This window comes from Gavia stellata, chromosome 4, assembly GCF_030936135.1.
Source record: "Gavia stellata isolate bGavSte3 chromosome 4, bGavSte3.hap2, whole genome shotgun sequence".
Classification (NCBI taxonomy): Eukaryota; Metazoa; Chordata; class Aves; order Gaviiformes; family Gaviidae; genus Gavia; species Gavia stellata.
The window spans coordinates 29,747,223-29,773,609 of NC_082597.1; the positions used below are offsets into that span (position 1 = coordinate 29,747,223).

The window sequence follows — 26,387 nt, forward strand, 5'->3', positions numbered from 1 at the left end:
GAATGAGTGAGCAAGACCTAATAAAGCAGCAGTGAAGAGAGAGAAAATTCTCCCTAGACACTACCATACACTGCTCATATAATGCGTGTGCCTAGCTCAACACACCAGTAGCTCCTTAATAAAGCTGACAGCTAAAAAGGAGCTTCAGACTCCAACTTTATTTTACATGACAACAACAGTAATGGTCCTCTGTTCTCAAGCAGGCCACATTTAGAAACCTGTATTCAGTTCAGCTACAAATTAAGAGTTCTCACCTCTCTCATTCATGTCACATAGAAAAAAGAATCATAAAATTATTAAGGTGCACACCATATCTCCTCATTTCATACAATTACTCAAAAAACATCAGATTTCAACTAGCTTTTCTTTAAAAATTTCTATGCTAGAAACCACAAAACAATCAGTGTATTTGAGCAATAACTAATTTCTGAAGATGGTATCATTACAGACTAATTCCAAGAAATGCGGGGCATCACTCCTAGTTGCTGTGAAAATATCTCCCAAAGCACAAACTTTGTAATAACTGTTGCAAGTTCATATTTGATATGGGCTGTAAAAAGCAGATTATTGTAATAGCGTTCTTCCCAGCAAATCAGACCATTAAGACTGTACTTAATGTTCAGCTGAATTGAAAAGCTGGCCAGTTTAAATCCATAGTTTGATACTTTGTATAATCATAGCAGAAATTTACTACCTCCTAGTTCCAAGCCACAAATTCGTTTCTATCAATGTAAACTACTTTTTTACAAAAGTTGCCTTCAGGTTCCCCCAAATCAGTAATTTACAGCTATTCACAATCACCCTGGAAACAGAATTCAAAATTCTACAATAAACAGTGCCTCTGTTCTACTACAATTCCATTAAAATGTAAAGTACTGTTTATGTTTCAGACTATTTCTGGTGGAAAGAGCACAAGTCTTATGAGGAGCAGCTGAGGGTACTGGGGTTTTTCAGCCTGGAGAAGAGGAGGCTGAGGGGAGACCTCATCGCTCTCTACAATTACCTGAAAGGGGGTTGCAGAGAGGTGGGTGTTGGTCTCTTCTCCCAAGTGACTAGCGACAGGACAAGAGGAAATGGCCTCAAGTTGCGCCAGGGGAGATTTAGACTCGATATTAGGAAAAAATTCTTTACTGAGAGAGTGGTGAGACACTGGAATAAGCTGCCCAGGGAAGCGGTGGAGTCACCCTCACTGGAGGTGTTCAAGGAACGTGTGGACGAGGAATTGTGGGACATGGTTTAATAGGCATGGTAGTGTTAGTTGATGGTTGGACTTGATGATCTTACAGGTCTTTTCCAACCTTAGTGATTCTGTGATTCTGTGAAACCACACTGAAGACAAAGCCCATCAATCCCCATCCAATTACTTCTTGGAAAGCAGATACCATCTTTTCCTTTCAGGGTTATGCTATATATCCTTTTCCCCTTCACCTACGACAGTATCAAAACTCACTTGCCTTCTAACCAGACATGTGGAAGGGTTAGCCTTCTTTTTAGACAAAGTTAATGCCAATCTATTTTCCAGCTGATGGAATAACTTGTACATCAAATGTTTCACATGTCGGTCATCAACATGATCACCAGGAACGAGTCCTTACGTAACTCTTGAGAGAGTTCCAGTTCAGCTGCAAGATGAGATGTACTTTTATACTAATCTAAAAATATTATTATGTTTGCCCTATGAAAAATAAACATAGAGAGAGAGACTGAATATTTGGTAGGTATACAAAATACGTACATATACAATACGTGTACATGGCTCATGCTGTATAAAGTCCTTTAGTACCAGGAAGGTCCTTTAGTACCAGGAATGAGCACAATGCCTCCTCTTCCACAAATTGCAAATACAGGACAGAAGAGCTAGATCAATTTAACAATAATTAATACCACAACTACAATTCAGTTAACTAACAGAAAATATTCATATTTAGGAAACTTCCTTAGCTTTTTTTCCAAAGCTTAATTAACTCAAAAAATCCAGATGTAACTGTACCACTATTAGTCCCCAAAAGTGTCCATTTAAGCCATCAGTCCAAAACTGGAACATTTTTTCTTTGCTTTCTCATTTTTCCAATATGGATTTTTGTCTTGGTTTCAGTTTTTCCAACTCTAACTCAGTTTTCTAAAACTAACTCCTAAACAGTTAAGTGGTCTATTGAAAGACAGTATATAAAGCAAACAGAATTTTTCTCTGTGTTAATTAAAAATATACTCATGAATACAATTTTATTTTTATGTATTTCTATCACTACTTTTATGACTGAAACCCAGCTTTCAATCAGTGCAAAGACATTGTGTCCTGCCATAAAAAACTATCAATTCTAAATGACATACTGAAGAACTAGCATTCAGAATTTACTACTATTTCCACATGGACTACAAAAACATTCCCTCTCCACTTTCACATACGGCAAGAAATAGAAATCAGTGCTAAAAAGGCCAGAAAGATTTTGGCTTTCTTTACAGAAAGCATTTTTATAGATTGTATTTAACTTAAAGTTATGGAACAAAATAATGGAGGAAACAGAGTAACAGTTACTTTCCTCCATATGCCTTAAGTTCCAGACATAGTGGAATTCAATAAAATGATACTGCCAAACTATTATAGATGCACAAGTCAGTATTGCTGCTTTTCTAACATTATTTGGTACAGAACATAGTAAATTTCCATAAAAAAATATCCTTTAAAAAATAAAAATATCTAACTGGCTTACCAGATTTCAACTACTACAAAATTACTACACAGTTACTACACAGTTTCTATCAAACCAAACAGTTCTCCAAAAAACTGACAATGTCTATGAAGAAACTATCTAGTATCACTAGAGACAAGTTACACTGTTCAGATATATGTGTATAAATATGTGATAGAAATCCAGTCATATTTCCGTTGCTACCTAGAAAGCAAAGAATCTGACCTTTTTTTCTCTTTTCTCCATTGGGTAATGTAAGAAAAACCAGTGTTTTGCAAATATATTACTACATATTAACATACAGCTATAGACAAATTTATATGTTATGCCAATAATGTCTAGAGTTTCCCTGTATAGTGCTGTATATCCTTCAATTTACAACAACGCTAAAGCTAATATTGTATCTCTTCTTCTTTTTATGCTTTCACCAAATTCATACTGTACCCTTCAAGCCAGTGCCTTAAGTCCTTGGAAAAAGGTGAAGTTAAATCAGAAGAAAGAAATTTTCCTTTCTTATTACCCAGTGGGTAAAGACAGTCACAGTGAAACACATACCAGGGCGGTCTTGTTTTGCACTGCTTTGAATTAGGTTAAAAAGGTCTGTGCTTCTTCCCAGAGGGTGAAACTTTAGAAAACTTGTTAAAAACATAGTTTCAGCACTAATTACTCTCACCATCATTAACTCCTCTGGAACAACTTCTTTTTCTTGCCCTTCTGAGCCATCAGTTCATGAAGATGGATATATCAATTTTATGGAGTATATAGGTATATTTGAATATTTCATAATACCTTAGCAGTTACTTGGCATGCAGGGAAACAATATATATTTACTTTGGAAACAATGGTGTATGTAGAAGCAATTGGGCCTGGTTCTTATTATGGTGAATTAGCTTGTTGTACCCTGTTGAAATCTGCATCTGTAAGATTTAGTATCAGGCACCAGTTGAGCGTATTTTGCAATTTATACATTAAAATATCGCCTAAAATTTTGAATTTGAAAAATTCTGGAAATAGTCTCAAGAATATTTGAGATCTGCTGCTTTGAGACCAGCCCTGTGGAGAAGGACTTGGAGGTACTGGTGGATGAAAAGCTGGACATGAGCCAGCAATGTGCGCTCACAGCCCAGAAAACCAACCATGTCCTGGGCTGCATCAAAAGCAACATGGCCAGCAGGTCGAGGGACGTGATTCTGCCTCTCTACTCCACTCGGGTGAGACCCCACATGGAGTACTGCATCCAGCTCTGGAGTCCTCAGTACAAGAAAGACATGGACCTATTGGAAGGCCACAAAAATGATCAGAGGGATGGAACACTTCTCCTATGAAGACAGGCTGAGAGTTGGGGTTGTTCAGCCTGGAGAAGCGAAGGCTCCGGGGAGACCTTATTGCAGCGTTTCAATACTTGAAGGGAGTTTATAAGAAAGACTTTTTACCAAAGCCTGTAGTGGCAGGACAAGGGGTAATGGTTTTAAACTAAAAGAGGGCAGATTTAGATTGGACATAAGGAAGATATCTGTTATGATGAGGGTGATGAAACACTGGAACAGGTTGCCCAGAGATGTGGTAGATGCCCCATCCCTGGAAACATTCAAGGTCAGGCTGGATGGGGCTTTGAGCAATCAGATCCAGTTGAAGATGCCCCTGCTCATTGCAGGGGGTGTTGGACTAGATGGTCTTTAAAGGTCCCTTCCAAGCCAAACCATTCTATGATTCTATGATGAATTTTCTACCCCCGTAGGAAAAGCAAAATGTGAATAATTGCAACATTCAACGTGTAGATTAATTCTTTGTTGCAATAGCAAGTATGAAAAATCTGAAATAGATGTGAGTGGCTTGCTAAAATCTTACACTTATCTTAACTAATTCCTTCAGAATGTCCTTTTCCAGATCTCTCCAAGGTAAAAAACCTGATATCCAGTTCTACATGATTCACTCAAGATAGCTGTGAAGGTCTGGAGCAGAGCAAGGTAGTCAGTGCAGGCATGCCAAGTCCCAGGGTGGTACTATACTCACTGACAGTGTTTCTCCACAGGCAGGTTCAGACTGTTAACACACAAAGCAGTTCAAACAAGATTTGAACTCATGGTCCTTGACATCGTGGAATATTCCAGGTTACCAATGGAATAGAGATCATCCCAGTTTTAGGAAACTAGGAATATCCAAACTCAGGGATTCATTACTATTTAATCTTGCCTCTTAAAATTTTAATTTTTTACAGAAAGTATTTATACAAATATAGTCTAAAAATTTTTTCTAACCAAATTAGCTTAATTATCATACTACTAATGCAGCTGATGTAATGAAACTGTATAGTGACTCCAGGGTTCCAGAGACCTTGGTGAAAGAACTGTATTTTCACTTATTTTTGTGGCAGTCACTGAAAAAGCATCTAGGGAAAGCTTAAATGACTTAAATATTATCTGCTATCTAGTCATAATGCAAGCAGTCATACATCTCAGTAAATAAGAGGAGGCAGAGATAAGCTTTTTGAATATGGACTGGTAAGCAAGAATAGCAATTTCAGAACAAAAGAAGTTGCAAAAAATCATTCTCACTACTCACCTGCTTCTTCTAAGCCTCAAAAAGACTTTTAACTTCAACCTTGAACTGAAGGGATGTCCAAAATCAATTCCAGTACCACCATCCTGACAAGACAAAGAGAAATGTTTACAGCTATTTAGACATCATTTAACAAAAACAAAATAGAATTTGGCTTTATCACATCCTCTAATTAGTTCCAGATGTGCATAAGCTGATTCATAAGTATTCTGAAAGAAAAAGGAAGGAGTTATAATTTTTAATTTTTCTATTTTGTCATAAACATTTTGGTTGAAAGACCAAGCAAGTTAGAGAAAGATTTTCTTAACAAGTAGTCAGCTTAAATGTAGTCCGCAAAGAAATATAATTGTTCATCAAGTTTCTGCCTTGCAGTAGAGGGACAGACAAGGCATCACTCAAAGTCTAGTCTTTTTTTTTTTATTCTATTTTTATTATTGAAGTACCTAAAGGCAAACAATAGGGAGGCTTCCCTGAAGTAGTTTGTTCTAGACTACCAATAAGTTCACAGGGTCATGTGAAGGAAGAAACAGAAGCTGAGCAACAGCATGTCAATGAAATTTGAGTCTATATGCATTTTAGGAAGGACAAAAGGACAAGTAAAAAGAAAGAAACAGCTTTGAAGCTGAGACTGCAAGACTGCATTGAAGGGAGAAGGCTGGACAAGGCAGAAGAAATAAAGACCATGCAGGTCTGTAGAAAGCATATTTAGATAACATCTATGCCTGAGCACATTTCTCTTTGCTGAAATCAACTGGCACAGATAATCCTGCATCTATGCTAGTATACTCACATATGCTCCAAAACAGAGGGGCTGCGTTCAAACTCTCTAACAGAGGTGGTCAAATAAATGCCTGGGAATTTTCTGGAACAATGTTAGTTTGCAAAGACCAATACTGTGGCAGAGACCTGGAAATATTTCCAAGCGTTCTTTAATTTACTTATATAGACATAGCCTTAATGCCTGAAACTCTGCTACTTCTGAAGTTGATCCTACCAGCCTCTCAATGGTGCCTCTTGGCAATTCTCCCTTGCTGACAAGGTCAGACAGAAGCAGGCTGAAGAGTAAAATGAATGTAGAATTTTATAAAGAAAAGACTGCTTTCCCACAGTTTAAATAAAACACCTCTGTTCCAACTGGCATTATTAATACACACTTTGTTACAAGATGTTTGGACATTTAAAAGAGCTGCAGTTCTAACTTCTTCCTTTGTTTGTAGAATGTAACAAAACCTGCTGGGAAGGTCGAAGTTCCTAGAACACTGAAAGCTACCTGGCAGCCTCTGTAGTAGAGCAAGTGAAGAAGGAAGAGCAAAGAACGACAGGCTGGAGGAATAAACACTACGTGAAACCCCTGCACAGTAGGACAGCGCTGGGAAATGAGAAGGAAATCTTATGAGCTCTTAATACAAAGAGAAAAAAGAAGACAATGTTAAAAACAGATAAGGATCCTAAGGCAAATATGAGGAGGTGAAGGTGGGTGGCAATTCTTAAAAGTTGTTGGAAAGTAAAATATGTGTCAATGAAACTTTGCTTGATGGTCATGTGGTCACCCTGGATCCAGAATGGAAATGTCCAACCGAGAAAGAAGCATTCACCTTGCTATCCTACTTCCCATTACAAATCGCAGGTGTAGCTATGCTTCTAAATCTTGTGCACCTGAAGTCTAGACAGAAATACACCATATGGTTATTTCTTCAACAATACGTGTTGTTTGTTGACAGAAGTTAATATGTAAGCCTCAAACATCAATATTCTGTATTTATCTTTTTTCCTATATTCCTTCATGCCAAAAGAATTTCAATAATCAGTTTTCTTAGCTTGGATCATATTAAACATCACATTTTCCTTCAGCTCAGAAAGAAAGCCAAGATAGTTATGATATATCAAATCTTACATCAAAACATGACCTATTTTGGTGAGATACAGTCGTCTTAGAAGAAATTGTTGATTATAATATTTTATCATAATTATTCTTAGTATTAAAACAACCACACTTATTAGTCTTGATTATTAAAATTTTATCTTTGGTCTTTTTAAATTATCAGGATTTCTACAATTTTTCAGAAGTCAGTAAGGAGTATTTAAAGTAGACAGGATCACACATAGCAGATGTGACAGATATGTCGCAGACAGATGGCAGGCCTTGCCTATCAACTTTCTTTTTACTTGTACAAATCTTCACCTTTAGAAACTTATCTTTTGACCTATGTTTCATTTACACTACATTCCAGTGGTTTACCTGATGAAGGCAGCTGCCTCTTAAAAATAATATTATTTTTGTTATAAACATCGAATTGTTTTGATTTTTGTTTGCATCCCAAATCCTGGGCCTGAATCATTCCAGTTATTCCCATTTAACAGAAACATTTCTCTACCCTCCCTCCAACTGAGCCAGCACGTTCCATCCCTTGGACCATACACCAGGTAGATTTTTAATGTCATTGTTTACCTATCCCATATTGACAGTGCTTACAGACATATTTTTTCTATTCTTCAATATCTAAATATTCCATCTGAATTCCATCTGAACCTTAAAAGTTTACAATCAAATTCACAGAACTTGCCAACCAAAGCCTTAAAACAACCTGACAGAATTTCTTTTTTAAATACAGTTGCAGTGGATGAAAGTTCAAGCAATTCTGGCAGCTCAATTTAGTATTATTTACTCAGGCAGGAACACTCTCATCATGTGAACAGTAGAATACAATTGAATTGAAAGTCACCTGCATGCCACTCGTCTTTCACTTCCCATTCAGGTCCCTAAAATTTGAGTTAAACAAGCAAATACCACAAACTTCTGTAATATCTGAGAAAGGAAAAGTGCACTTATCAACAACTAAATTAATTTGATATGTAGATGCTCGTTGAAATGTAGATTTAGAGGAATTCTAATAAAATTTTTCTCCAAATGATAAAACGTGTAACATTTATGATCACCCACCTAGGACAGAAGCTAGGTAGGTGATAGATCCATTTTCAACACTGACAAAGTTATGCAGTTGGTAGCATTCTGTCATATGATATGCTGCACTAGACTTTTTACATAATAAAGCATTATTCATTATGAGCACAACTAACAGAATTTGGCTCTTATTTATGTGAATTGTCATGGTTGTTTCATAAATCACTAGAATATAAAAATAATTTATTAAAAATGAAAGCCAAATTCATTCCTAGATTAAAACATTCCTTTAAAACTTGTCTTAAATAAATGAATGCAATGCCCATGTGCTGCAAGCCTTTCCCTTTAACTCATTCATTTATTTGTTGCACTCATCTCTTAGCTCTTTTTATGTTTAGATCACAAATCATTAGATAAGTTTAGCTGTTATATGTTTGAACACTGCCTCTATGACAACATTTTGATTTGACACTACATGCTTTTATTTATTATCCTGCCTTGTTGGTGGCCTTTGGTATTTTTAAAATGTAAATAACCCCACCGACATGCACTACAGCTCTTAAGCAGTTCTATTATTTGATCAATCACCAGCTATTCTGATGTGTCTCTATTTCACGTAAGACCTACTTGTTCACATTTTTTTCTGTAGTAAAAATGGTTCAAACTGTGCATTACTGCTTTAAGTGGGTATTTGTATAAAATATTCCAATGAAGGATTACTCACCGAAGCATACAAGAATATTTTAGATTAGATTTAGGTTGAGGGCCACCTATACAAGGTATCTTTAGATATCCATGTTTTAAATCAGATAGATTGGGCCAAAGACACAACTGGTTTTAGTAAAGCAAAAATTACCTGCTAGAGAGGCTGACTATTATTTTAAAGGCATATACATTCACTGGTATCCATAGCTTTTACCTTTCCATCGTATAGCCCTCCCATCCCATTAAAAGCAAAGGAAGTCTTCATTCATAACAGGACTTCTGAGAAAGTCTTAAGTTACATTATGTCAACGGGACATCCCAAATTTTATTTGAAAATACATCATTTACACACAATCTGTAATGTGTATCTTCTAAAAGTATGAAATAAAAATGTTTAAAGTTATTTAATAGTCAGACTATGTATTTTTAGTTATATTTAAACTACTTCAAGACACTAATTTACACTACAAAAAATATGCCTTTTTAAAGAACATTATGTAAATTACAGAACTGCAAATAGAAAAAAAATACTCCTTCCTGAATTCAATTATTGAGTTAGACAATTTCTGCGACAGAAATACTCAGAAGCTCATAACCAGATGAGCACTACTGAATGCCATTACAATTAACAAGAACACGCAAAATAAATTAGTAGTTATGTTTTATAATCATTCCAAAGTTAAATGAGCCTATGAAAAGACCTTCATACTACTGTGATCTCATTAGCCAATTTTTACATGCTACTCTACATTACTACTTAGACGAATGAAGGCTGGATTTTGTTACATTATCAGTGGGTCCAAACAGAAGTACTGTGGTGGTGGGAGAAGCAACCATTATTTTTACCTGGCACAGAGAAAATAATGAATTCCTGAATGCTTCTTGAGCTGTCAACCTTCCCCAGCTATATTTTTTCCAAAATATTTAAAAAATACTATTTACGTATAACATTTCACGTTATATTCTCTACCACTAAAATTAATCTTGAATTTTCACAACATGGACTTTGCTAATCAAAATATCTATATTCAATTAATCACGACAACATGCAACTATGCAAATAAATAGGTCAAGGAAAATAATAATAAAGTTTACAGAAAAGCATTAAAAATTTAGTATTTAATGCCTTGGAAATTGCCTGGTGACAGAAAAACATGATGAGATGGACCAAGTATATTATCTACTTCCAATATGTCCTATTCACTGTGAAACTGATGTACAGGTTACATACAACTCCTCTTGGTGGAGGGAGCGTGGCTGGAGAGGGAGGGTGTTCCATTTAGGTCTTACTTATCCTAAAGATTAATAGGACACTGATTACCTGTACTTATCAAGGCACACTGGAGAAAACGGAGACAGTACAAATAAACAGGAAGCCTGGGGCAAAGGAAAAATCACCCCTCCTCAGTATTCTCTTCCAAAACCTCCACAGCAGCATTGTCTGAATAGTTGGGTGTACAGACTAAACCACCCCTGAGGCAGGTCTAACTTGCTTGAATTGCACTTACATGATAGATAACCCGTGTTGACACTAATCTTTTAAGTATGCACGGTACCAATATCATATTCATGTAGATTTCTGAACAATTTATCCAACGTGCACAGATACCATGCCTTACTCTATCTTTAGGCATGTCTGTCTTTCTTCTGAAAACATGTAATTTATTGTAAGACAGCTCTGAGATGAACCACTTTCCACTTGTTGAATTTTCTTATTGTAATAAACTGCAGCAGCCTACAGTAATTGGGGGAGAAGAATATAAACAAAAATGAAAGCAATGAACTATTCCTAAATAGTTTGATCTACAATACCACAAACACAATGCCACTGTAATTTTGTGAATTATTTCCAGAATTATAATTTCTTTCTCCCATTTCCTCATGTGACATGATTAGAAGGGATTCAGGAATACTATCAGATGACAATGTAGAAGTAACAACATTGAAGAATATTATCTCATAAAAGCATATATATGGTGATCATCCATAACTAGATCTTACATATCTAGTTTGTTCTTGTAAGGAGACGTATGTACAGATTTATAAATCAGTAATGCATAAAGTCAAAGAGCACCTGACCCTTCTGTCATGACGCATGCGCCATATCACAGACTCATTCACTCACACTAGGAGGTTGTCTAGTCCAAACTCCTGCATAAAGCAGCACCTGATTTGACTAGGTCACTTAGGACATCAGGCAGATGCATCTTCAAAACTTTTAAAAAAGGCAATTCCACAACCTGGCTTCTCTAGGCAACCTGTTGTGCTGCATCATTGTCCTTTCTTTCAAAACCTTTTTTCCCCTATAGTGAATCAAAACCTTCACACATAAGAGCTCCACACATTCAAACTGCTCCTTCACATAAAGGGCAACCCTCCCACCTCTCCTCTGCCTGACTTTTCTGTAGAGCTTGCATCCACCCATCACGGAACTCCCACCATTCAAGTTGTTCGGTCTCTTGGCAGTTTATTCCAATGACACCATAGTTCTGCATCTGCATGTGGAGCTCTAGCTCCTCCTGTTTCTTCTCCACCCACAAAAATCCCATCTAAACAAGTAAATTGGAAACCCAACAAAAACAACAACAAAATACAAAAAATTAAACAGCCACACAAACAACTTCCAGGAGAAAAGAAACACAGAACAGTTAAACTCCATCCATTCCCCCCAAACAATGCAGAACCCAACAATTCAATCAAAATACACAAAAAATCCACAATCTGCCAGAAAACATGACACACACACCCCTTAAGCTTCTAAAGACCAAAAGGAAAATAGGAGAAAAAAAGAAGATTAATAAGCCAAACAAACTGTGGAAAATATGGAAGAGACAAAAAAAAGAAAGAAAAAGAAAAAAAAAAAAAAAGAAAAGGTTCTAAGATAACCTAGTTGGGCAAGCACTATCTTCTGCCAAAAGAGCAACCATGAAAATAAAGAAAGGCAATTGTCCCACCAATTGCTGTCATCTCCATTAGCTGACTGTTCACAGCATGTGCTAAGTAGGTGTTTTCAACTTCGGTTGAATAGCTGGTTACTCCCTCATCAGCATGGGGCTTCCATGTCCTTACCACATCCTCAGTTTGGGCACTGCTTATGAGGTTCGTTCAATACTGATATGACCACCCTGGTTAGCTACAGATAATTGTTGCAAACTAAATGTCTGTAAGATGACTGGATCCTGGCAGAGGTCCCTACCCTAAAACCGACATTTGGCATGACTTCATTTATTCTGTCTTTTGCAAAGAAGAGGAGAGCTTTATGTCCTTGGTGGCATATTTCTTCTTAGAGACTGTGCCCAGTGACCTGAGTAAGAGGCCTCTCTAGAGGACGCTGTTCACACATTTCTGTCGTCCAGTCCTTGGTTCCCTACTCAGAGCTGCACTGAACTGTGGAGAGAAAACTTACATACAGGTCAGTCCTCTCTACAGACACAAATGCATAATCAAGTCTTCAGCTATGCTATAGTTTCATATGGACCACTTCAGGTTACTGGGCAAGCTCAAAGATTGAGGGGTTTTGGGTTTTTTTTTTCCCCACAAGGATAAGGGAATGATTATCAGATCCATCTGGAAATTAACAGTTCATTCATGTTAAACAACCCAGAGACTCCCCTTCAGCAACGGCCAAGGAAGATGACATTGAGAAAGACAGAGGATACAAACATAACCCATGTTCCCGACCGATCCCTAAAGACACCTAGAAACAGAGTGCCTTCATAACACTGAAAAATGTCCCTGTAAGTATGGCAGATAAATACTAGAGCCATTGGATATTTCTGCCTGTTTTGTACGAGTACACAGCACATCGGGGTATGACCCAAAGTAAATTTCTAGCTACAGTCAATAACTGCTTTGATGTAGATTGCAACCTATGTCCTTGAAGGAGCAACAAAAACCAAAAAACCCATACCACTATTTCAGAGGGTCACTGAATAAAAATGAGTAAGCTTGTTACAAGGAAGAAAAAAGGGACAGCTAGAAGAGTCACATCTTTACAGGTGGCACAGAGACTGATTAAAAGACACCTTTTGCAAGCGCAGAAGCGCATGCAACCTATCAAAAAAGACTGAGCAAATCCAGAGAAGGGAGCTGTCATGAACAAACAGGGTGAAGGAGGTTATTAGCATGAAAAAGGCATCCTTCTAAATGCTTCAAGTTGCATCCAAAAGACGAAAACAGAAAGGATTGAAATCAGTGGGAGGCTTAAATATAAATACACAGTAAGGTGTCAGAGCTGCAGGGACTGGCAGGTCCCTGTGGGCTGGGGGCCAGGAGTGGTGGGGGCTCTCCAAAGGCAGGGCAGGACCTGCCTGCCCTCTGCCAGGTAGCGTGGCAGGCAGGTCAGGGGGCAGCCGGGGGCAGCCCCAGCCCACAGTATCAGGCACCTCAGTGGGGACAGGTCAAGTCTGGGGGTTAGGATCAGGCCTAGTGAGGAGCCTCCCACATGCATCCACGTAGGAGCTTCTGCCCGTGGCTGGCAGAGAGAAGGGGCCACAAAAAACTGGTTTTGCATCCATGGTAGAGGAGATTGGAGAAGTTACTAGGCCAGACACCCTCCTAGAGACATACATGAGAGGATCTGTCTTAAATTGAAGTGCCATTAGAGAAGATGAGAACAAAAAGAGGAACTGAGCTCTAACAGGTTATTTCACTGGAGTGTATCCCATCAACAGCTCTAAAGGAACATGAGTATGAAATAGCTGAACTTACAACAATGTACAAATGCCTCCTTCAGATTGTCTTAGTATAAAAGGAAGGTGGTAAATATGAAATCAATCAAAAAAAAAACAGAGAAGATCCAGAAAACTACAGATCAGTACACATGGAATTCACACTAGGCAACTCGGTATAGACTACCATAAAGAGTATGTGTATGTCAATATATATGACATGTTGGGAAGGAGTCAACCAACATTCCAGTATGAAAAGGAAAGCCATGTCTCGGACGATCACAGTTTTTTGGAGACGTCACTGAGAACATGGACAAAAAAAATCCACTTCTAAGTCATGTATTTCTAAAAACCATTTTATAAGCTCTCTTACCCAAAGTCTCTAAAAGAAACTAAACTGCATGGGATAAAAAAAAAAGGATGTCCTTGCACTGCTTAAAATAATTAAAAGAGAGGATATTAAGAGTAGTTTGCAGTATTTCCCAGAAGGAAATCAGCAACGGAGACCCAAAGCACCTATCTGTAAGAAGGCCAGTGATGTTCAGCATACTTAAAAATTATCTGGAAAGGGGATGAGCCATGATGTGACAACATTGTCTCTAACACTAAACCACAGGTAGTAAAGATGAGGGCAGACTGAAGAACTGCAGAAAGAAAATATAATACTGAACATGAAGTGATAAATAGCAAGTAATATTTAATGAGAAGAAATGTACAATGATGTTTATGGAGAAGAAACAATGCTAACTATGCAATGATGAGGGCAACATTCTAGCATAAGAATTAACAAACCAAGCTACTGGACACATGTTCAAAACAAATAAAAAAGGGTGATTTCTTACAAAATGTGTAACTGAGCTACAGAGATTAGCATTAGAGATGCTAAAGTCCTTGGTGGATCTAGACTGGCTTGGACCTCAAACCCAGCTGTGGGCTGCCCGCTCATGTGATAAAAGTTTCTTGTATCACTGCAGTATAATGCATAAAAAGTTGCAAGCATGCAAAATGTTAAAAACTTTTTTTTTAAAGAAAAATAGAAAAGCTAGACAGACCAAAAGGCACTAATAGCTACAAATGGTTAGAGCAAGCTGAGAGAAGGAGAAGAGGCACTGGTAGGGCTCATTTTCAGGGACTTCCAGGCCCCCCAGCTGTAGCTATGTCCAGTTCTCAAGAACCACGTGTTCCACTCATGGTTCCCCGTCTTCCACTGTGCAGTCACTTACACAATGGGACCTATTTTCTTCCTGTAAATCAGATGACCCCAAAAGCACACTCACTGATGTCCTGTCCCTCATCTGTAACTGATGAACGACACACTCGCTGAAGAGGCCTTGTTCCTAGGAAGCAGCAGACCTGAACGGAGCGTCCCCTAAGTTCTGGACAGTGAATTCTGCATCACTGTGCTGGTGGAGAAAAGCTACATGCTGCTACTAAATGCTGACTGCAGCCAGGACAGTAGTATGGCTGGTTACTGCTGGTGAGCCGAGACTTGTGGCTAACTAGATGTAACAGATACACTGCCACTATCCTCTCTGAATGTGCCCTTGAATTCTGAGAGAATCCAGGTCATCCGATTTGACTCACCTCCATTCACATTACTTTTGGCTATAGTCATTTGATATCATTTTGTTGCACTTGCATTTAATTAACAGTAGCAAAGGAAGAATGAAATAGTAACCACTGATAGCTGTACAAAATGATCCCATGAAAGGACAAGGTAACGATGGAAACTTGATCTTTTCTACTTTCCATCTTTTATCCTCATATAGTTGTTATGGAAGAATGATGAAAACTACAGGAACTGAGTGCTTTGAGCAGGAGGACAAAGAGTGTCAGGATGTGGATACCAGTACCTGGCTTGAGAAGAAGGGATAAGCTGTCAATAAATTATATACAAGGTATTTCAAACATGAGTCAGAATGAATCTTCTTCTTCTCTCTCTACATGTATGCAGGAGTTCAAGCATACATAAAAGGAATTGTGTGTGAGATTTGTACACGATTGTGCAAGGGAACTAAAAGGTACATTTTCAAATCTCTGATCTGCAAAGGATCTGAGCTGTAATACAAAGGTCTGGTTCCTTAATAAAGAAAAAATGCTGTAAACTGTTGTCCCTTTACAATAAATTTCTTGGGAATGTTTCATAAATTGCCCTTTTTTTTCCTGAAAGATACATGTCCAGCCTACGTGACACGGGTACATAGATGTACCTCAAAGAAGTTGATCCATTTTTGTTAGCAGAAACTCCCATCAACAAAATAAGACCTTCAGTTAAGAAAAAAGAACATTTCACAAATAAAGTAAAACATAAGTAAAATAAAACATAAGTAAAGACACATGGGTATAATTCTAGTTCTGCTGGTCTCCCATATCACTCATTGCCAAAATGAAGTATATAATAACTTGCAGATAATAATTTGATCTTTTACGAAGAAAAATTTGTATGAGTGATTAGTTTCTAAGTTGGACCTTGGTAGAAAAAGTAATTACATGCTTTTTAAATTTTTTTTTACTTGGCCGCTATAAGTAGTTGCTCTGCAATGCCCTGGTTGTACTCTAGCAACACTTTTCTCAGATCCAGTGTGACTTTCTGGACAAGAACTTTAAATTGTATGAAGAAATTTGAATTCAGTTTTTGAAAATACACTGTATGGCATGTCCAAATGTTGCCTGCAACTTTTGGGAACTGTCTCACATACCTGCAGAACTGCAGTATAAATCTTCACACTCAGTAAGTTTCTATATGTGATCCCACAGTAAATACAGAGGTAATATCTTCTATAATTATTTTTAATTACTTTTTGCACAATATTGTCACAGCAGCAAAGCCTCTTGCCTAGTGATTTAAACCATCAGTAAAAGCCAAAGAAAGAGTGATCAAGAAAATGTATTTGTTCATAAAGAAGCAAGTGTGCTGGAATGAGTTTAACCTATTTAACGGATTTGAAAAACCAACAGTTTTTAAACTAAATGAAGGGCACAAGTCAATTTAGGCATTTATACAAATTCTCATTTCTGCATCAACTTTCATAACAAATGAGTAAAACAATTCCCATAGCAACCTCCTGCACTGTATGATGCATATGTTGCTCATGAAACACAAACCATCTTCTATCTGAAAAATACAAATCAAAACATAATGGGAATGTGGATAGCTTTTATATTTTAAAAGCAATAAATTTTCTTGGACAGACATTTTTCTATTTTTATGCTCATCTTGTGACTTTCTTCAATCAATCAATCAGTTTTACATGAATAAAATGGCCCTCATAGAAACACCTCCAGGCACTGTACAAACTCAATATAAAATAAATACAGTAAAATATTAATAAGCTAAACTACTTATTTTCGCTTTCCAAAATATTAACATATATTTTCCTTTAAAGAGGGATGATTGAAATGCATTTGGTAAGAGAATCCTGGCAGGCAAGAACTTCACTTCAAAAAGGCACAATGTGATTAATTTTGCCAGTATCATCATTTGTTTTGGCTGTTGAAGAGCCAACGAATTTTAATTTATGACAATTGACTGAATATGATCCCGTGGAAATTCTTTTCAGGGACAGGAGTCTGATCCAACATCTCAGAAGGAAAATCTTTCCACTGACCCACTAGGACTCATTAAAAACTGTCAGGTAACATATAGGCTCTGTTCCTAAACTGCTTTCGTTTTTATACATAAACAGTGGCACAAACACATAGTCTCTAAGCCTGAAAAAATAAGCACCCTCCCCTATAAAATCAGGAATATGAAACACAAAAACTTACATTTACCTTCCACAGAGAATTACTACGTAATACCTAAACTTCAGCCTTTAGTTTCCAGATCTTACTGTGCAATGAACAAAGGCCCCTCCTTGCAAGAAAGTAGTTAATGTTTTTTACCATTCTATCAAAACAGTAATTTAGCTATGGTAACAATATGCTTTACCTATTTAGGTTTTGGTTTTTTAGATCAAGTAGGCCAATCTTCACCTACCCTCAACCCCTCTGTCGCGCATCTCTCTTGCCTGAACAACATTCACTAACATGAGCAGAGCTAAAAGGAGATATCTTGACTTAAGTTTTTGTTTCTCACTTCGCCACATTGTTCGCGTTGGCATCTTTCTTTCCTTTCAGTCATAAATAATTATCTCCCCCACAACAGTACCATAGATTATTTATTGTACTGGGTACCCATAGCAAGGTGTGGGCAGCGGGGGCTGTGGGGCGGCCTCTGTGAGGAGAGGCCGGGCTGCCCCGTGCTGGACACAACCGGTTCCAGCCGGCTCCAACCGACCCAGCGCAGGGCACGGCTGAGCCCCTCGGCCATGCTGGCAGTGCCTCGGGGAAAAGAGATTTAGGAAAGGGCAAAACCGCCACACAGGCAGAGGAGGAGGGGAAAAAAAGTGTGAGAAACAGCCCTGCGAACACCGAGATCAGTGAAGAAGATGAGGTGGCGCTTCCTGGGGAAAGCAATGCTTTAATTTTCTTTATTTCTCACTACCCAAATCTGTTTTAATTAGCAATAAATTAAATTTATTTTCCCTAGGTCAGGTCTGCTTTGCCTGTAACAGTAACTGGTAAGCAACCTCCCTGTCTTTATCTCAACCCATGAGCTTTTTTTCATCCTATTTTCTCCCCCCTGTCCTGTCAAGAAAGGGGAGTGAGCGAGCGGCTGGCCAAAGCTCACCCACCGCACTTACCCACCGCCTTTACAGAATCACAATACTGGACATTTTGCTAACACTTTGGAGGATGTTTATATCCTATAACATTGTGAAAACTTACTGCATATATTCTGAAGACTGGTAGCCCTGAAAGTGTGAAATTAAGAAAGCAGCAATTTAATGGAAAAATCCCCTACTGCTATATATAGTCCCCCATATACATATATATATATATATGGTCCCCAGTATAACATGCATCAACAGTCTTTCCTATATGACTGCAACGTACATTACAGCATCCCGACTACAAAGTTTTTTAAAACTTCTAGCTCATTTAAAATAAGTCAGAAATTACAAAATTTAAGCTGACATACTCATGGCGTGTTTCTGTAAGGAGCACAAATACTGTCAAAATGGCTGAAATTTGTTACACAGAATTATCTCTATCCCACTGCACCACGCATGCAGTAAACCTCAGTAAAACAAGCAGACTTTGCTTGTTTCACAGCCAAGTTTCACAAAAGAAGTGGGAAATACCTCTGTTCAAAACTAAAAGATCTGAAAATGTTAAATGGTAACAGAAGAGAAGTGCAAAAAACAAAAGAGGCCGATAACAGTAAGCTGTGGAAGCCACCTTCCTGGTGGAAGGGGAAAAGAAGGAAAGCATGAGTAAGAGTACTGGCAGGCAAGTGTGTTACTGCTGGGTGTCCTGGGTTGTAGGCTCTAACTGCTTTGACATAGCTCTGGGTGCACATGTGGCCATGCAAGCAAGCACAAGGACAAACATATAATTCCAGTACAGTAAATGAAAAAGATCAAGCAAGCTGGTATTTAAAACATGCAGATGGTCTGTCGCACCACAGCAGATGCACTTCAGATGTTACTCAGCAGTAGCTTTTCCACCTGCCCTTATCTGGAGTCTTGTGCAGTGATAACAGGAAAAACGCAAGCAGCTGAAGAGTTAAGTAATGAAAGCAGGAGATAGAAAAAAGAAGGAAAGACAGATGATGGAGTAGACGAAGAAATTAATGGGAATAATGAAAGAATAAACAGTAAAAATGTTAAAATGCGGGTGAAGACAAGCACCAATATGCTGGTGTGAAAGGTAAGGTAAAAGAGATTAAAGTCATGGGTTACTGATGTCATGAAGCATTTATTTAAATACGATCCTGCTGCCCTGAACTGTAATGTAAAAAGGACCCTTTCGAAAACTGCCTTGCAGCAGTCTCAGAAAGGCCTTGTGTGGCATACTGCCTACAGGAAATTTAAACTGTCCTTGATTTAAAGCAATTGGAACTTTTCAATGAAATACAAAAAACAAATTTTATTTCATGTGCTATTACTTTTAAACACTATACTATAAGAGGTGCTTTCTGAAATGTTACTGGATGAAAGAGATTTTCAGGATAGCTCAGGACTGATATAACTGGGCTACCCTAAAATAGTGAAATTCCTGCTGATTTCAGCAGAACAGATTTAAAGCCAGAACTGAGGACTTCTGAAATTCCTTTATTTGTGGATTCCACAACTGGGACTCATGCAATGCTGTTATACTTACTATTCCAACTCTACTGCACACCTTTCGGTAGATATGTTATATGGAGAAATAAATACACAATTGGGATCATTTCAGCTTCTCTGAGTCAGCATTCTGTTGACTCTACTGATTGTAATTAATAGAAGAACTCTTTGCCTGAGACAAGCAAACAAGATCTGGCCCTTGAGTTCGTAATATTCAAAATGACCTGCAGGGGCCTTTCTAAGGATTCAAGACAACCATTAAAAACAGAATAATCTATAACATTGCAAAGAACAGAAAATACCTTTCCTCTCGGTAACTCTGCAAACATGGCAGGCTCTACTCAGTTGCTCACAGAGTGTCCAAGGTAATCCCATGTGGCCTCCAGCTGTCACTTCAGATGGGTACAGGTCTCCTGTGTCATACCTGCCAGCCCTCTCAAGATACCTCAGATTTGCAACACACAGAATCAAGCCCACCATGTCAAGTATAAAACGACTGGGCTATGTTCAGCAGATTTAACATCATTTTTACAGTGCTTCAGTAGTGAGCAATTATAGCAACATTTAAATCTGCTCAGGTAAATTCTTACATTTGGGAGCTTATCTGAGGCTTAACCAAAGATTTCCATGCTTACCCTTGCTCTTTTTGCATCTTACCCACTTATTTTTATCATGAATTTATGATAAAACATCATCACTTTCCTGATGACAAAATCTCTATATGATCTATTAAAACTTTAACCCAACTAATTCATACAAAATACACGCTAATATGTCTACTCTAATTGCAATTCAAACATATGAATTTTGCTGATAAATCCAACTTTATTTTGTCATGTGTTAGATAGGTATTGAAACAGTGTTCAGTGACACACAGCGAAAAAATATATTTGCAATATGTTTTTAATCTCTTTCATTGCTGAAGTCAATAAGCTCTGACCAAAATTACTATGGCTAATTCTATTTTTTCTCTTTCAATCACTGAAGTGTAAAATAGAGGGATTTTGGTTGGTATTAAGTGTTAACTCCAACACAAGTTTAAATGTAGTGTTCCTAGTGCACCTCTATGTTATATGTGAAGAAAATCATAAAGCAACAGATGACTTGAATTGTTTGATTGATTCTGGTTATTGCATGAAGTGAAAGTACAGTACTGCAGTTTCATTTAGTAGCTAAAGTTATTAATTTCAAAATTTCCATAGAAGTGAGGTATATAAAATTTTTTGAAAGATACTGTTCCTTAAAAAAAATTTCAGCAAAGTGGAAGATATATTTTCTACTGTTTCTGTATTTCTCCTCTCCATTTGCGACCTTCTACTTTATCAGCACCACCTAGATGGAACAGAAATACCCTCCAGTGCAGATAATGTAAAAAATTCAGATGGCCAGTACAAATAATGAACTACTCATCGCCATTTACAGATTAATAACTCTAACATATATCACATTTATTGAATTCTAAAGTGTGTTTTTATGCAGCCAAATTTTACAGTCCCCAACACAAATCAGAAATGTTTGCACACAGAAATTTCTGAAATAAGATGTGCTGTTAGACTAATAATAATACTTTTCCATTTTTGACTGTCATTAGAATTCTGCAAATAGAAAAGCAATCAGATAATATACTGACAAAAATCTGCAGTTGCCATTATGGCCTCCATGATAAAAATATTTTGCTATACATTGAAATATCTGTCATCATCAGATATATTCTAGGACTGTGTGTAGTCTCTCTGAACAAAAGGCAGTTTAGAGATATATGGAGAAGATGTAACAAGACAACTTACTGTGTATTAGAAGGAATAATAAAGTTGCTGTAGCACAAACAGTAGCTGCTAATCAAGTATAATTAGAATTTTTGAAGTCACATTTTCCGCCAGAGTATTCTACAGGGAATCAACAAGTGCCTTCTGGGCAGCGCATAACGATAAACAGGAACTTCGAGTGAGTCCTCAATTAAACCTTTGCCTCCTGGACACACAGAAGGGATGGGGGGAGCAGGAGGACTCCCCCACTATCGGAGAGGGGAGCAGGGATCTCCTGTCAGTAACAGACAACTACCAATAAAAGCTCTCATGGTGGCTAACAGAATGTGAGGACACTAGCACACCAGCTACATGCAGTAAGTCAAGATTTGATGGTAAGATCAAATTCCTAACCAAAGCAAAATTTTGCTTTTCTTTTTAAATATCTTCATAAACTGCAGACACAAAGAATGGAGAAAGATCAACTAACCCTTTGAATAGAACATCATGAGCCAAATGGCTGCTGCCTCCAATCAGACACAGATCACCCTGCTTCACCTTGGGAACGAAGCACCTGACTGCAAGAACAGGGTATCCAGAAAGCTCATTCTCTGTAACGCCAACAGCTTAAGCTGCATCACAAAGGGTGTTTCTTTCGTGTACTCCTGCAGCCTTTACTATGTCACAGAATCACAAAATCACAGAATCACTAAGGTTGGAAAAGACCTGCAAGTTCATCAAGTCCAACCATTACAAAAAAAAAAAAACACACCACCACACAACACCACACAAACAAAAAAATCACACCACACACCACCATGCCCATCAAACAACGTCCCACAATGCCACGTCCACACATTCCTTGAACGCCTCCAGTGAGGGTGACGCCACCACTTCCCTGGGCAGTCTGTTCCAGTGTGTTACCACTCTCTCAGTAAAGAAATTTTTCCTAATATCCAGCCTAAACCTCCCCTGGCACAACTTGAGGCCATTTCCTCTTGTCCTGTCACTCATCACTTGGGAGAAGAGGCCAACACCCACCTCTCTGCAACCCCCTTTCAGGTAGTTGTAGAGAGCGATAAGGTCTCCCCTCAGCATCCTCTTCTCCAGGCTGAACAACCCCAGCTCCCTCAGCTGCTCCTCATAAGACCTGTGCTCCAGACCCCTCACCAGCTACGTCGCCCTTCTCTGGACACGCTCCAGCACCTCAGTGTCCTTCTTGGAGTGAGGGGCCCAAAACTGAACACAGTATTTGAGATGCGGCCTCACCAGTGCCGAGTACAGGGGCACGATCACCTCCCTACTCCTGCTGGCCACACTGTTTCTGTTACAAGCCAGGATGCCATTGACCTTCTTGGCCACCTGGGCTCACTGCTGTCAATCCTTTTCTGCGGGGCAGCTTTCCAGCCACTCGTCCCCAAGCCTGTAGTGTTGCATGGGGTTGTTGTGGCCAAAGTGCAGGACCCGGCACTTGGCCTTGTTGAACTTCATACAGTTGGCCTCGGCCCACCGATCCAGCCTGTCCAGATCCCTCTGCAGAGCCTTCCTACCCTCCAGCAGATCAACACTCCCACCCAACTTGGTGTCATCTGCAAACTTGCTGAGGGTGCACTCGATCCCCTCATCCAGATCATCAATAAATATATTAAACAAGACCGGCCCCAAAACTGAGCCCTGGGGGACTCCACTTGTGACCGGCCGCCAACTGGATTTCGCTCCATTCACCAGAACTCTCTGGGCTCGGCCGTCCAGCCAGTTTTTAACCCAGCGAAGAGTGCACCTGTCTAAGCCACGAGTCGCCAGCTTCTCCAGGAGGACACTGTGGGAGACAGTGTCGAAGGCTTTACTCAAGTCCAGGTAGACAATGTCAACAGCCTTTCCCTCATCCACTAGGCAGGTCACCTGGTCATAGAAGGAGGTCAGGCTGGTCAAGCAGGACCTGCCTTTCATGAACCCGTGTTGGCTGGGCCTGATGCCTTGGGTGTCCTGCACGTGCCCTGTGAGCACCCTCAAGATGAGCCTCTCCATAATCTTCCCCGGCACCAAGGTCAGGCTGACAACCCTGTAGTTCCCTGGATCCTCCTTCTTGTAGATGGGCGTCACGTTGGCAAGCCTCCATTCATCCGGGACCTCCCCTGTTAACCAGGACTGTTGATAAATGATGGAGAGTGGCTTGGCAAGCTCCTCCACCAGCTCCCTCAGCCCTTGGGTGGATGCCATCAGGCCCCATAGACTTTTGAGTGTCCAGGTGGCATAGCAGGTCGTTAACTGCTTCCTCCTGGATCACGGGAAGTCTATTTTGCTCTCCATCCTTGTCTTCCAGCTCAGGGAGCTGAATACCCTGAGGATATCTGTTATGGCTGTTAAAGACTGAGGCAAAGAAGGCATTAAGTACCTCAGCCTTTTCCTCATCCTTGGTGACAATGTTCCCCCCTGCATCCAGTAAAGGACGGAGATTCTCCTTGGCTCTCTTTTTGTTGTTAATGTATTTATAGAAGCATTTTTTGTTATCCCTTACGACCGTGGCCAGGTTGAGCTCTAGCTGGGCTTTTGTTTTCCTAATTCCCTCTCTGCGTGACCTAACGAGGTCCTTGTACTCTTCTTCAGTTGCCTGCCCCTTCTTCCAGAGGTGATAAAGTCTCTTTTTTTCCCTGAGTCTCAGCAAAAGCTCCTTGTTCAGCCAGGCCGGTTATCTTCCCCGACGGCTCTTCTTATGGAACATGCGGACTGCCTGCTCCTGCGCCCTCAAGATTTCCTTCCTGAAGAAGGACCAGCCTTCCTGGGCCCCTTTGCCCTTCAGGACCGTCTCCCAAGGGACCCTCTCAACCAGTGTCCTGAACAGGCTGAAGTCTGCCCTCCGGAAGTCCATCGTAGTGGTATTGCCGACCCCCCTCCTTACTTGGCCAAGAATTGAGAATTCAATCATTTCATGGTCGCTAAGCCCAAGACGGCCTCCGACCATCACTTCTCCCACCAGACCCTCTCTGTTCGTAAACAGCAGCTCAAGCAGGGCACCTCCGCTGGTAGGCTCGCTTACCAGCTGCATCAGGAAGTTATCTTCCACACACTCCAGTAACCTCCGGGACTGTTTCCTATCTGCTGTGTTATATTTCCAGCAGACATCTGGTAAGTTGAAGTCCCCCACAAGAACAAGGGCTTGCGACTGTGAGACTTCTGCCAGTTGTTTGTAGAATGCTTCATCGGCTTCTTCATCCTGGTTGGGTGGTCTATAACAGACCCCCAGCAAGATATCCGCCTTGTTAGCCTTCCCCCTCATCCTTACCCATAAGCATTCAACCCTGTCATCACAATCATTGAGCTCTATACAATCAAAACACTCCTTGACGTACAGAGCCACCCCACCGCCTCTCCTTCCTTGCCTATCCCTCCTGAAGAGTTTATAGCCCTCCATCACAGCACTCCAGCCATGTGAGTCGTCCCACCATGTTTCTGTGATGGCGACTACGTCATAGCTGTCCCGCTGCACAACGGCTTCCAGCTCCTCCTGTTTGCCGCCCATGCTGTGTGCATTGAAATAGATGCACTTGAGCTGGGCTATCGATCTTGCCCCCGACATTGGCATGCCACCCCTAGGCTCATCTCTAGGTAGCCTGGCTTCATCCCCTATCCTCTTAAAATCCAGTTTAAAGCCCTTTCAATGAGGCCTGCCAACTCATGAGCAAGGATCCTTTTCCCCCATGAGGATAGTTGAACACCGTCTGCACCCAGCAGGCCCGGTGCCGTGTAGACCGCCCCATGGTCAAAAAACCCAAAATTCCTCTGACGGCACCAGTCTCTGAGCCACACATTGACCAGGTTCGCTTTCCTGTTCCTATCAGCGTTCCTCCCCGCCACTGAAGGGATTAAGGAAAACACCACCTGTGCTCCCAATCCCTCTACCAGTCTCCCCAGTGCTTTGAAGTCCTTCTTCATCCCTTTTAGGCTTCTTTGCTCAATCTCATCACTGCCAACCTGCAAAACCAATAGCAGATAGTAATCAGTGGGCCGTACCAGACCAGGGAGTTTCCTAGTAACCTCTCTCACCCGGGCCCCAGGGAGGCAGCAGACTTCCCTGTGGGTTGGGTCTGGTCATTACAGTGATCTTGCCCCACTGCAGATTGAGAAGTGGCAGTAAGAGATGAGGGGTCTGTGACAGGTAAATGTGCGTAAGGAACCAGAACTATTACTATCATTGTTGGACTAGCAACATAAGACTACAAGCACCTCACCCAACTCTGCCTAGCACTGACATCAGTAGAGCTGCTGAGTAGGTAGGCTTAGCAAATTTCCCATTCCACCTATGGTATGAGAAAGGGATGAGACAAGAATGCTTGGTCTCTGGGTTTGATGCATTTGCAGCTCATCTACAGGCTGATTCACTCTTTCTACAAGGTAAAGATCTTGCTTTGCTTTGTCTCTTGCATTAGTGTGATATTCCTTATGATGCCCAGAGGTGTGCACCAAAGTGATTCACAGATTCTCCAAAAGAAGAAACTTCTCATTGAGAATACAGACCCTGAGCTTGGAGGTACTCCAAGTGGCTTTTCCAGCCTTTTAATGAGGTAAATCAAACTGCCAGGAATGGCAAGGGAAATATGAAAAGATCTCTGCTGCAGATACCTTTTGGATCTTTTCACTGTGCTAGAGACAATAACCTTAGTAAGATATACCTGAAAAACATTCAGAGTTCCCATTTACAACTAAAGACTCACTTGTCCTATATGCTGTACAAACAGCAGAAGTACAATTTCCCAGAAACAGAGGCTAAAGGAAACAAACAGAAGACAGACAGAAACAATGATTAAACATGCTATCAGCAGGCAATCAGCATGCAGGCATATTATTATTTTTTAGTAACAATTTCCTTGTATGTTTGCTTTAGTCTTGAAAGAAAAAAAAGTATGCATTTAATTGAAATGCTTAGTAGCTTTTTCAATATTCCTTTT

The 26,387-nt window shown here is 39.7% G+C and overlaps 1 protein-coding gene across 1 annotated transcript in view; it reads right to left on the reverse strand.

Moving 5' to 3' along the window:
• Positions 1-26,387, reverse strand: part of FOXP2 (forkhead box P2) — a 444,251-nt gene that overhangs the window by 296,966 nt on the left and 120,898 nt on the right. Inside the window, exon 3 of the mRNA XM_059816366.1 lies at positions 5,253-5,335. The gene's annotated coding sequence lies outside the window, so the exon portion shown is untranslated. The remainder of the gene's footprint in view (positions 1-5,252; positions 5,336-26,387) is intronic.